Raw genomic sequence first — 13338 nt, forward strand, 5'->3', positions numbered from 1 at the left:
GAGAGTGTATTGAGAATTTAGAAGTTACTCAAATTGATTGGGATGATGAACGAAATTGATTATATTAAAAGGGGCTTTTCATCGTTGATTAATATAATGGACAAATCGTTAGATATATATCATTCTTTTATTTCTATTAACGGTTTAAATTTTAGAATAAATAATTTTATAATACGATATTAAAAAATTTTATAATTAAGATGTCTAAAATTTGATCTTTGTATATAGTAATTTTTGTTAGAGATATAATTTTTTTTGTATTAGTTTAACCTTTTAAAAAAAATAATTTCATGACACGATATCAGAATTTTTATAATAAAAAAGATCTAGATTTCGATCTTTATTATTTCCCTCTAAAAAAATAGCACAAAATGAATAATAAAAAGAAAGTCTATACAAAAATTTAAATAAAACTCAAAAAAATTATTGTTTAAAGAGATATGCTAAAAAATCTAGAATTATTTTCTTATTATTATACCGACTTACATAACATTCAGGTATATTTTTTTTTTCTTTTTCTTTTTTGGACTACATTCGCTGGTATATATCTGGTCCAATTGTTAACAATCAATAATGTATGATTCGATACAATATTTCACTACGAACAATAGACACCACCAATAAAATTTATTATTTTTTTATTAACTTTTGATAAATATTAAAAAATAATTTTTAAATTTTAAATTTTAATAATATAAAAATAAAACATCAACTTAAAATATTGGTTAATATTAAAAAATATTAATTTCTAATAAATTTCTTTCACAAATTATATATAAGTAAAATAAAAAAGATGTGGTTTTTGCTTTGCACGCCACTATTATTTTTGTTTATAAAATTTGGTTTTAATTTATTCATAATTAACTAAACATTTATAATTAATACTTATTTAATCAAAATATTTACTTAATTGAAATATAATAAGCATTATACATGTATTATAATAAAAGTTTTTTATTATTATAAAATATAATTCATTCTCAAATTATTTAAATAATATATCTATTAAATAGAATTTAATAATCTAAAACGATAAAATAATATTTAAAATTTATGTAGTTTTTGTTTTATATTTTAAAAAATATAAGGTAATTTATTGTCAATTCAATTAAACACCTTCATTTAAAAAAATATCTTTTAAAGGAAAAAAAATCTCAATCCCTATTGAATTTATAATTTTCATAACGTACGAATTTGTTATTTTGATTTAAATTAAATTTAAAATTTTTTTATTTTATCATTTTGTTCATTCACTTAAAAAGAGCATAATTTCTCAAATTGTATATGCTGCTAAATAGTCATTAAAAAAAATATTCATCATTCATATAATCACAAATTTGACTCTTTATGATAATATTACTAGTAAAAAAATCTTTCAACTATAATTGTCAAAATCAAAGCGAATTTTAAAAGAAAAAACACTAACTAAACATATCCTTTCTAATTTAAAAAAAAAAAACACACACACACAAATCCAATTTAAGTTTGATTATTGATATTTAGATTGATTAAATATTTTATAAAAAGTTATCAAATTAATTATTAGGTGCCAAAAACTGCACACACAAAAAAAAAAGGAAAAGATAAAATCGAAGTAACTAAATTACCTTTTCATTATCTTGAATACTTCCAATCCGCTTCCACACTTGAAGACTCTGCTGGCTTCACTGCTGCTTTCTACTCCTCACAAAGGAGAGAGCATGATGACGCTATGTTAGACTACAGCTCACCATGCCAGTTGTTGGTGTAGCACGCCTAGCCTCCGCCATCTCCACTACAGCTCACTATGCCAGTCGTTGCCGTATTTTCTGATTCTGCTGATATCTTTGACTGTCGCTACTACTGCTACCGTGCTAAACGTCCGTCGTTCAGTTCTGCAAAGATCTCTCCTTTTCCTCTCCTCTCCTCGGATTCCTGGCTCATTCTTCTGAAGTTTTGCGTGCATAACTCTAGGTTTTTGTGTCAACCCCAACTCTCAGGTTGGTTGATTTTAAAACCCAGATTCTTCTTCTTATTTGTTCTGTTGCCTGAAGAGCGATTACCTTCCTGTAAGTTCTATTGTTAGATTACAAAAGATATATTTGCTGCTTCGCCTCGTTTCAAATTAGCATTCTTTAGGCTCCATTAAAATCAAGGAGAGGATATGTAACTTGAGAGAAGGGGTAGCAGCAACGACAATAACACGTTTTGCAATTAGGATTTGGAGAGAAAGCCTATTTTTGCGTTTATTTATTTAATTTCTTTTTTATTCAGTAATAGTTACCAACAAAGCTCTGCCATAGTGGATACTACCCTCCAGGTGTGTAACAGCATTACCAAAATATTAATCAATTTGATGGTAGGATAATATTGATACAAGTTAGAAATGTTAGAGATATAAATAGAACGTTTTAAACGTTAGGGATAATTTTGAAACTTATCCCAAATGTTGTGGATAAAAATAATACTTTAAATAAAATACCATGTTCAGTTTGGTATTGTGTTTTGGATTGTAGATGTGGAATTTTCAATTGACTCTCATTCAATTCATCCTTTCACCAAATATGCTTAAATTCAATAAGCAAATCTGAAATATTAATTTAAGACAATTATTATTAGTAAAAATTTTAATTTTAATTATTTTTGTGTGTTTTTTTTATTTGTCTTATATTGATATTTTTTTTAGAGTTCACCAAATATCAAATTCTACACTTTTTAGATATAAAATTTTTTATACCATATCATAAAATTATTTCTCTTAAAAGTTTATACTGATAGGATGAGGTATATGGTTAGTTATATTTTTAATATTATTAAATATATTAGGTGTACACTAATATTAGCCACTAGTATAAAACATATATTAAAATATAAATATACATTAAAAATAAACTAAATATGACATGTAGTTATATACAAATATATTGGTGATTGATTTCACTTTAATATATATTATAGGTTAATTGGTAATGTAACTTTTTTATCTTATATTATAGTTTCCACTACAACACTTCCGGTAGTTAGCGGCGGTTAAGTAACCGCTCCAAAATAGGTCGTGGGTAAATAGTTAGTAGCGGTTTCTGTTAATCATTGGAATAATCGCTGCGAAATTAGCGTTCAATTTTGCGTTGGTTTTACCCGTTAGCATAGTTGGTAACAAAAATGCCTTTCATTTTAGCGACGGTTTGTGACTGCTGCTAAATAACACGTACATAAAAAACTAAAAATGACATATATTTTGCGGCGGTTATAAACCGCCGCCAAATTCAATTTTCCAATTTCTTTTTTATTATTTTGCCTCTTTTATTTTGTCTATTTTTTTTACTTTAATTTATTAGAACGTAATTAAAATAAAAAACTTTTAATCAAATAGAAAAACAAAATACCATAAAGAACATAAATATATATACGCAAAAATAATATATATAATAAAATTGTCATAAGTGCATCATTCTTTATAAATTAAAATGAGGTAATGTTAGAAAAATAAACATTAAACACTAAAACAAATTAAATTCAATAGTATCTATTTTAGTTGACTTAAACTCATTATTTTTGTTGGAGATCATGATTGCCAAAAGAAGATGGCCTTGCGCGCGATGAAGTCAGTGTACTCCCCAAAGAATCCAGCTCTGCAGCAACCTCAAGTGGCAAATTGTCTCCTTGTTGTCGGATTAGATATCTCAAAAGATTGTTCATCGTTTGTCTCTTTGCCTTCTCTTCTACTATCTCAACCTTTAATTCTGCAATTGTCCTTTGATACTCTTCAATTTGCACACAAAAATCCGACTGTTGTGTAGTACTGTTACCAAAAACTTGGGTGGGACGACATGGTGCAACACCTAAGGCACGAACTCGTCCTAGGTACTCCTTTTCAAGTATTTGTACAAGCGAATTATTTTATGAAAGCTGCTTGGAGAATTCATCTTGACTCTCATTATTCGCAATTGCTTCCTACAGATATACCAGAATTTGGGTTATAATGATTTAAAATTAGCATGATAATACAGTAAGAAAAGGTGAAAATTTTAAAACATTACTTATACCAACAACACGCACATTGACATGGATATACGAGCCATTTTTTTATGAATCATGGTCCACAACTCTCCTCTACTAATGGGATTTCCTCGTACGTTCTCCTATAACATTGATGTTGACATAATCATATAAATAACAACACTATATTTACGAAAATGAAGCAAAATCTTAAAGCAAATAATTATTTATTATCTCTTCGTCTTTTCGTCTTGCCAATATTTTGGAGCTCCCAAATGTAAATTTGCTTCAAACGATTTAAAGCATTTTGTTTATACTTTTTCTATGAACAAATAAAGAAACTAACACAAGTGAGACTGGGCTGAATATTATAAAATTTAAAGAGACTTTTACGTAGACATACATATGTTTTAGGAGAAATAATACAAAATACCATTTGTTACCTTTGTTTCTTCCTTCAAGCGATATTCAAGGAACCATTTTCAGTGATTTTCTTCTATTTCTGATGGGCATTGCTTTACATTTTCCTCAAGAGTCTTTGTTTTATTGTAAAAATTATGATACAAGTTGTGTCTTGTATCCTTCCAGTTCTTTTCTATCCTTTGCATAATTTTCTGCTTTATTTTTCCTCCAGCGTCGTCCTCATAATGAAAGACCTGCTACAATTATTTGCCATTACCAGTAACCAAAACCAATCAACAAACATAAGACTATGATAATGTAAAGAATATCAACAACAAAAAAAGGGTACTTTAAAATGAAAAAGTATAAGAATATAAGATGTATGTTGTATGCATGTTCCTTATTAGCGTTGTTCACGTTCTTCCAACTCTCTTCACAGATGAAAAACTGGGAATAGTCAGCACCCAAACTCCCTAAGAAACTACTTAATAATCCAGTTGTTTGACCAATTGGTTGCAACTATTTATTAAAAAGGAGTATGATCTTTGTATTTGGAGGAAGTGCTATAGCCTCCTTGATGCTCAGTTTAGACCCTTTTGTGATGCCATCCTCTAAGAAATATATAAAAAAAATTGTAAGATAATCGTTGCACAAAAGAAAAATAGAAATAAAGGACTTTAAAAATAAATATTAACAAAAATAGCAGGAAAAAAGTTTGCCAATGACAATAACTTTCCATCTGTATCTTTGTTTGTTGTCGTTGTTTCGACCTTCGACTTCTTGGGCAGCAAACAAGTCGTCAATGTGGTCATCAAACGACTCAACTTCATCCGCCTCCGGGTCGTAATCTTCAACCTCTGAAGGTTATCGGCCACTTCATCGCGATGTCAAGTCTCTGTGTGTTTTGTGCGAGTTTGAGGGTCATCACTTGTACTTGACAGCGCAAGGCGTCTATCATTGCGCGGTGCACGAATTGGTTCATTAATACGAGATGTTGGAGCACTATATTAGCTGAGGACGAAAATGGAGGAGCTCTATCACGTGGTTGCTCACGTGATATCTGAGCTCTTTTAGGTATTATTCCAACCTTAAGGCAAGATAAAATAATTTAGAATGATATTGAACAAAAAGAACTAATTTAGAATTATAATTGAATTCACAAACTAATAATTTTCCACGAAAAAGTTACAAAATGGCTCAATGATATAATTAAAGGCTACATAATTTTAACATAAGCTTATGTGGAAAAATGTTAACAACGATCACTCACCATAATATTCTCTTCGGCATTAATTCTGACATCTTTTTGGGGTTCTTGTATAATGTTATACCATGATCTTTTAGACATTTTTACAAATCTTGACAGAAAATAATATTATAAGACAAATATTAACAAAACAACAATTAAAAAAATATTAAAATAAATAGAAAATAAAAATTACAAATCAATATAAGGAAGAAAAAACATTCAAAAGCTTAATAATTAGACCCAATGGTTATAAGGAGTGCACATTGCCAACCACATTCTTTTTTTTAGCTTTTACCCTTGGTTCCATTGAGTACAAATTTGTTAATAATATGTATATATATATATATATATATATACCTCATATCAGATCACTTCCTATATACACAAAGACAAGAATCGAGAAGAAACTAAAACATAATTAGTCGTTATTGAGTTTCGTTAAACTAATTCTGTAACAACTCTGAGTATATCTACTGTGTGAACTTTATATTTTTTCGGATGGGACTTGATATACGATTTTATTTCAAATTGTCCCATATACTTATGTTTGTTATTTCTAAGATTTGAAGCTGAAGTTTTTTTGAATAATATATTGACCATCTTAAGTAGTTTTTATGTTTAAATATTATTACTATTATTATTATTTAATAAAAAATGAATAAAAAATTAAAAAGTCTATCAATATATTCATTTCTATAATGTGTTTTTAGATGTTATAAAATATTATTGTGTTTGAGTAATGTTTGATCTAAGTAAGTGTAAATTGTTTTGGGTCCAAAATGTATATAATTTTGGTGTAGGCAAAATCAGTCAATTCATACAGCATCTTTTATTATCTCGTTGGAAAGTTATAAAACATATTGTTAAATACTTGCAAGAAACTAAGAATTTTGGTTGACTCTTCAATAAGTGTGATGATTATAGCTTTATGGATTTTTTAGTGTGGACTAGGCTGCTAATTTTAAAGATTGAAACCTTTTATCTGGTTTTTGTATATTCTTTGACACTAATCTAATTTTTTGGTGCTACAGCAAACAAATCACAATCTTTAGATTCTCTACAGAAGTAGAATTCAGAAGTTTGGCTATGTATGAAGCTAAGTTTGTGTAACTGCAGAATTTTCTCCAAGAACTAAAGATTAATCTGCATATAGCACCTATAATCTTGTTTGATACTATGAATACTATAATATTGATAACAAATTCAGTATTGTATGGAAAGACCAAACAATCTCAATTAGACATGCAGTCAAAACAAAATATAAAAAAAAAACAGCTCAATAGAGTACATATACTAGGAATAGATCCTGATATTCTAACAAAATCATTGAATATAGCTTCTTTTAAAAGATTGGGATGCAAACTCAAAGTGGTTCCAAAACCTCTCTTATGTTTGAGGGGGATAGATATAATGGAAAACAAACTATCACTTTAGTTAGTTGTGTTATAAGTGTACAATTTCTGTTATAGGTAGTTAGAGGGGTTGAAAATTTATCCTTCATCTTTCTTGAGCTTCTCTTGTTTATTCACTACCTATAAATATTGCTCTTTCTTTAGTTGTGAATGGCACTTACTTTGCAGTCTCAAATTCTATATTTTCATTTTTCATTTATTGTCTTCTTTTTTAAGAAACTACAACTTTAGCATTCTATTTTCTCTATAACTTTTAAGATTGTTTCAAACTTAAATTTTTGGTGAAATGTGATTTTGTGATATAATATCAAAATTTCAATAATAGAAAAGTTCAAAATTTGGTTTTTATTAAAACCTTTCAAAATAATAAGATAAAATCAGCACAAATTAAATTAAAAAAGAAAAGAAAGTCAATATATAAATACAAATTCAAAGAAAATTTATTTTCTAATTTTAAAATAGATTAATCTTATCTATTTATAAGTCCCATAAATCTTAACCTTCAAAATTACATAACTTTTTAAATCAAATTCTTATATTCTTACTTATAAATAATAATTATCATGATTAGTAATTAAATTATGTTCTAACTTTAAGTTTAATGTATATATTAAATAAAAAATATTTGAATTTTTATTTACATCAATTTTTGGCTAAATAATTTTAATATGGAATTTAGAGGTGAGCTTTACCTGGAAATGGAGATTTTTGGTGTATATACAGGTGGGTGGATGTTGTACTAGTGCAAGCACAACACGCAAGTAACGTGTTGACTCAGCACGCAGGCAACGAGTTGGACACATGTCCAAATCTTATGCAACACGGATGGTGCGTGTTGCCACGTGTCGCCAATCCCTTCAACACGCATGATGCATGATTCATACGTGTCACCAATGGTATGCAACATGCAACCTGCGTGCTGTACACGTGGCAGACGCTAGTTGGATGGCATTGCAACATGTGACATGCGAGCTGTGTCCTCTGCCTATAAAAATCAAAGCTCGTAACCATTTTGCTTCATTGTGAGAGAAGTTTTTTCCTCCAAGGTCACTACGATGGAGGGCACCGCAAATATAGCGGTTTACCACAACGGTGAGGTCATACGAAATACGTATAAAGGAGTGAGCTTTGCGTGCGAGAATATGTTTTCTTTTGTGGTTCCGTGCACTATAACGTTCGTGGAACTACAGTACGGGTTCTGTCAAAGCATAGAGGATGATACTTTAAAGAGGGTGAACATTCTTTACAGGAGTCTGGTTGTCATATTTGGCGGCCTAATACAGTTTGAGGTTATGCCAATCGTCAACGAAACAAGTATTCAACGGATGTTTCATATTCACCATCAAACTCAGGTGCAACACTCGAGGATTGAGTTATACGTTGAGTTTGAGCATATAGCTGCAGATGAGGTTCAACATGATACAGATGTGCAAGATGACAGAGTTGAGGCATACTTGGGAATGAACAATGATAGCGATGAGGAGTTCAAAGCTACTTACGAAGCCGGTGATGAGGACAAGGACTGCGATGGGGGAGTTGAGGCAGTGCCAGAAACTTTAGTGGCTCTAGCCACAGTTTGTCAACTGATGGACATTCCACCTTTTATGCGTAGCTTAGATCTTGACGCCATGCATACACCAGAATTTCCCGAATATGCAAACATAGGTACGTGAGCAGTGGGTAGTATGTTTACTTGATTTTCTTTTAGCGGATCGATGAGCGACAAATTTGTTTTCTTGTAGGTGTTGCTGATTCTGAGGTTGGAGAGTTTAGAATCAGAATGGAATACGCTTCAAGAAAATCAGTCGTTGCGGCAATTCAGAGTTATACTATCTCCAGAGGAATCGATAACGTTGTTTATGAATCCGAGTCACAGACATTCTATGCAAAGTGCAAGACTTATGGACGTCGGTGCGACTAGCTTATCCAAACCAGCTTGATACAAAAGAAAGCATGTTGAGAGATTCGGAGATACAACAGGAGGCACATGTGTTCCATGGGAACGATCTCACAGGATCACTCCAAGTTAGACCCGGACACAATTGCTGAGGCTATGAAGCCATTGGTTGAATCTAACCCATCTATAAAGGTCAAATCTATAATTGCGGAGGTCCAGGCAAGATTCAACTACACTATTAGTTACTGGAAGGCTTGGCTAGCAAAGCAGAAGTCGATAACTGATATGGCTTATGATGCCAGAGGGGGGACTGTGCATATCCGTACTGGCGCACCACTCGGTCTGCAGAAAGCCATTCGACACACTCAAATGACACTAATGGCCCCACCGTGTCACAGACATTAAGGTGTACGTGTAGTTCGGCAGGAATGATGATGCCGACATACGGCCTCCAGACAAACTGCAAAATATTTCGAGGGGCATTAGATTATTAATAATATCGTAAATTATAACAGAAAATCTCAAAACCCATACTCACCCCTTCCATAAAGCCAATTGCGTGCCTAATAGACTCCTGAGTCATAGCCATCCGTTTTCGGGTCCATGGATGATGACTCCATCTGCAACACAGAACATTATTCACATAGTTTGAATTACATCTTGATTGTAAACCATAAATAACATATAAGTCAAATTCCAATAAAATAATTACGGTTACCTGCATGCCACTAGTATCTCAGCTGACCCAAGCTGGTGTCGGGGAATGGGCGCTAGCCACGGCATACGCTCCCACGCCCAAGCAAACAACAAATCAAGTGGGCCATCTATCTCCTTAAAATCATACCATGATGCACGATACAGTGACCTGTAAAGGTGCGCAAGAGAAGTTGACCCCCAACTGTAACTGCCGATCTGATCAAAATTCTGTAGCAATGGTAGATACTTTGCATGGGCATATGTCGTCGACTTATCCACGAAGGGGGTGGTACCAGCAGACAGAAGATGTGATACCTAACATAGCTTATAACAGACTCCCATGTGTCCAAAGGGTGTGTGTCTCTAATATGGCGGACCCATGAAAGATTTATATAGCTCTTGGAGGAACTGCTCACTTGGGGTTCGCTGCCGAATATCGCGAGGCTCTTGGTGACCAAGAAGTCGTGACTGCTATCGGTCCAACCAGTCACAATCTCTCTGTCAATCGGTAGGCTGAATATGTATAACACGTCCTCAAGTGTCACTGTAACCTCACCTACTGGCATTACAAATGTATGTGTCTCCGGCCGCCACCTTTCAACAAGAGTAGCTAGCATCGCGGAATGCCCTCTGATCACTCCAACTCTCGAGAGCTGGTAGAATCTGGTGGTTCGTAAGGCTTGTTTAATATCCGGATGCCACGTCTCTGGCTGATTAAGCTTACGGAGCAGAAGATTCTTATTAGCCTAGTAAAGTTCAACCACAAAAGAAATTAATTTAATAAATAGCAAAAAAATAAATTAAAAACAGAAAATAAAATAAATAATACTTACAGAAAAATTATTATACTCACATTCATCTTGTTTATTAATTTCATTAATAAAGTCATTTTATTAATTCAAACATAACATAAAGTAAAAATAACATTAATTAAATAAATAATAAAATAATAACAACATACTAAGAACACAAAAATAGAAAAAAAAATAGCCTAACATTAATTTCGAAAAAAAATAACTTAACATTGATTTCGAAAATACCTTATCAATTCACTACAACTGCTCATAATAATATTTATGCAAATAATTACACTAATAATAATACAATTTAAATACAAAATTCTAAATTATTTCGGATTAACAATAGAATTTTCGATTAATAATAACATCATAATAGAATATCCAATAAAAAAATTGACAAATTTATCTTATTAAATAACTTCAATAAAAAAATTTTCTAAATTTATTAAATTACTTCAAATGCTAATAATAATATTAATCAAATAATTACACTAATAATAATACAATTTAAATACAAAATTCTATATTATTTTCGATTAATCATATTATTTTTTATTAATAATAACATCATAATAAAACGGCTAATAACAATATTAATCCAAAATAATTACACTAATAATAATACAACTTAAATACAAAATTTTAAATTAACAAAAATATTAAACTTACATAATTAGGCTGTCCCAAATAACTAACAATGTGATCTTCTGGAGACGTATAATCACGTACCATTTTTTCAATTAACACAATAATTAATCTCGCTCTCAATCTCAGAAAATATCACTCTCTTTCCTCTCAATAACTATCAAAATCCTCCACCCATAAACCCTCTCAACCCTCTCACCAAATCCTCCTTTCATGCAGAGAATGAACACCCCACCACCTTTTTAAAGCCTTCAACGAACCCAATTTTTTGCCTTCCCGAAGTATGATGTCGCGTGCATGGAGACCGCTCTGCCAAGTGGGCAACACGCAACTTCTGTGGTGCTAGGGAAGCGACACGTGGCGTGACGCATGGCTCTGGAATCTCTGCTACTGCAACACGCGGGTTTCGTGTTGGCTACATGCTCGAAACGTGGCTTGGAATTTCTACGACGGGGACATGGGAAACAAGCAAGGAATCCTTGCACAGTCAACACACTGGTTGCCTGGTGCATGGTGGCTCGACAAGTGGCGAATCTCTGCGCATCTTTGTTTCGAATTTCTGCAAAAGCTGAAGCAATTTTTTAAAAAGTTAACACGTTTATTGTGTGTTAAAACTGTGTTTTCTGATACTCCACATTTTTGCAAAGCACCTCCAACCCCAATGTTAAAGAAAAATGCTCATTTCCTTTCCATATATAAAATATTTTTTGTCAATTTTTTTATTTTTTTTAACTTTTTTATAGATACGATGTTATTAAAAATATCAATGCAACACTTTAGAAATTAAAGTATTGGTTGTTTACTTGTTTACAAATGAAATGTGCACTTGTATTTTTTATAAATAAAGTTAAAATATTTATTTATTGTACTATATTTTTTAAAAAAAATTTAAATACCTTGTGAATTTTTTTATTTTATATCATTATTTAATATTCATATAAATACCAAAAAAACATACAAACTTGTGTTATATAAATTAAATATATTCGTAAAAAATATTTAAAAGCATTTTAGACATAAATATTTAAAAATAGTATTTTTTTTTTGTTACACGGTACATAACCCTAATAATAAACATGTAACATGTTTATAGAAGATACTAAAATAGTCTATGATACGGGTGTCACGGTGTCCATGGTACATGCATCATTCACCATCTATGAATTCGCAGTGCAGTTTGGTTCGGTTTTATAGAGAAAAGTCATCCGATCCGATCGTTCAATTAAACTGCGGTTCGATTTGGTTCGATTTTTTTACCAAAACCATATGAATTGTTTGGTTCGGTTCGGTTTGTTCGGTTTTTCAAACATTAGAAAAATGTAAAAAATTATATCCATCTTTACCTAACAAAATTAAGCCATAATACAAACATATGAATCATAGTATGCAAAACTTAAGCTGTAAAGAAATTGACTAAATCATAGCAATAAGAATAAGGGTGGTGGAAAGCAACAACTATTATCAATCAATCACTACTTCTATACGATATTACCATGTATATATATCAGGTGATTTAAAACTCTGTCTTTCAAAAATTAAAACAACATAAATTAGAACACCAAATCACATTCAAATTAGATAATTAACCTGACTTAGAAAAATCAAGAAGCAAAAAGAAAAGCAAAAAGGGACTGAATCAGAAATAGAACCAAAATGAATAAAAAATACAACCAAACTAATTTCAAAAATTTTCATGTGGTGCACCAATTTCACAAATTCTTCCTCTTTCACCTTCTCCTTTCCTGTATTATCATTGAGTAAACAAAAAGTTCAGAATCAACCCTAAGTCAAATTACCCTAAATCAAAACAGAACAAAAAGTTCTAAATTAAAAAACAAAATCAAAATCAACAACTCAACCACAGAATCAAAAACAAGCCAACCAAGTGTTCACTACAAATTAGAATCAATAAGACTGAACTAGGATAAAAACAAATAGAATCAGAAAAAAAAAAACAAAACATGAGGCTTAGGGAAGAGCTTTCTATGTTAAGGACATCATCTAAGCTTGAACACTGAACAATACATTGAATAATGAATAGTTAACAACAGAACAACAATCAAAGCAATTTCAGTAAATCAACAACAAATAAAATAAACAATGAACAATAATCAGAAGTAATTTCAGTAAATCAACAAGAAATAAATTAAACAACGAAGAACAATCAGTAACAAATATACACTAAAATTATACATTGAACAACAAAACAAAATTAATAGCAATTACAAATACTTTGAAGTTAGAACAGAAATTATTCAA

This window comes from Arachis hypogaea, chromosome 19 (assembly GCF_003086295.3).
Source record: "Arachis hypogaea cultivar Tifrunner chromosome 19, arahy.Tifrunner.gnm2.J5K5, whole genome shotgun sequence".
Classification (NCBI taxonomy): Eukaryota; Viridiplantae; Streptophyta; class Magnoliopsida; order Fabales; family Fabaceae; genus Arachis; species Arachis hypogaea.